The 1,332-nt window shown below is 41.3% G+C and overlaps 1 long non-coding RNA gene across 1 annotated transcript in view; it reads left to right on the top strand.

The window, feature by feature from the left end:
* Positions 1–978: 978 nt before the first annotated feature.
* The window catches only part of LOC311436518, an 18,881-nt gene continuing 18,527 nt past the window's right edge, over positions 979–1,332 (top strand). The window contains exon 1 of the long non-coding RNA XR_014692907.1: positions 979–1,166. This is a non-coding gene — a long non-coding RNA (uncharacterized lncRNA). The remainder of the gene's footprint in view (positions 1,167–1,332) is intronic.

Genomic DNA, 1,332 nt, shown 5'->3' on the forward strand with positions numbered 1-1,332 from the left:
GGCGGGGGGGGGGCGGGGGGGAGAACCGACCGCTGCTGGCCTTCCCTGCACTTTTCCCGGTTGGAAAGTGCCCGAGCCCCCCGCGCCCGTCCCTTCCGGGGACTCCTCGGTGATTGCTCAGCCGGGGTTAATAATTTCGCTGGTCGGGAAGTGGATGTTTAATATGCGAGCATATTTGGTGGTCATTGACGGAGCAACAATAGGAATGATCTTGCTTTATGTACCAGTTACAAGGTTTAATATCATTATATTGCATGCTATATTAGTTTTTATTAGTCGCCATTAACAAGATGTTTTCTACTCGGATTCTCATTTACTTGTTCAATGCAAAAATTATCTTTGTAAAAGAGAAAAACACATCTTCAAGTGTCAGCTATATTAAATTAAAGAACTGTTTACCCTTCCTAAGGAAAGCATATGTATCTAAATAGGCATCTTTTACCGTTTGCATAGTAGATTGGAAATTAGCATTTTTGTTCATTTTCCCATGTATGCACAGCGCCTGGAAGAGTAATACTCCATGCATATCAGATCAGCCAGCCTACAATTTTTGTGCAATATATTATTTGGCAATCTAAAATTTGTAATTTGCATGAAATTGCTTAATTAAAATACAGTCACTCAGGGTATTAATTTCTCTGTCTGGCAGTTCAACGTACTAAAGGCGGGCTACAGAAAATGTGAAATCCTGTCAGATGTAACAGTAAAATATTAACAAAAAAAAAAAAAAATCCACTTCTGGCAACAAAGTGACAGAGTGATAATGCTTTTGCCCTGATTCCGGGTTCAAATACGAGCTTGGGTTGACATTGAAACCGGCGAGGAAATTTACAATAGCAACTATGGCTTTTTGCCAATAAATCTGCATCACGGACCTTTCTTGGCGAAACCCTTTTCCCTCTCCCCACCCCCTTTACATTTTTCCCTACTCGCAAAGACGGAGAAGCAAAAATCCCTTTTCTGAAACCCAAGTCCCTTACTATTTTCGGCAGCTTGCTTTTGAAATCAGCAACCCTACTGATAAAATGATCCAATCAGTCCTTCCCAGTTGTCAAGACAACAGTTCATAATTGTACCAGCTCTTTTCATTGCAGCTAGACATTTCATAAATAGATAATTCTCTAATTGATCCAGCCAATCCTACTTTGCATACCCTGCCAAACTAGGTAAGCCCGGTTTCTATTCTAGTGCGGCAGCAACTTTCTGCAAAGACATGCAAATGAGCTTTATTTACCGCTTGCGAGAGGGGAAGGAGGAAAAGGAAAAAAAAATAAATAAAGGGGGGGAGGAGAGGGGAGCAACGTTAATTCTGAATAAACCCGGAGTTAGGGA

This window comes from Aythya ferina, assembly GCF_964211825.1.
Source record: "Aythya ferina genome assembly, chromosome: 1".
Lineage (NCBI taxonomy): Eukaryota > Metazoa > Chordata > Aves > Anseriformes > Anatidae > Aythya > Aythya ferina.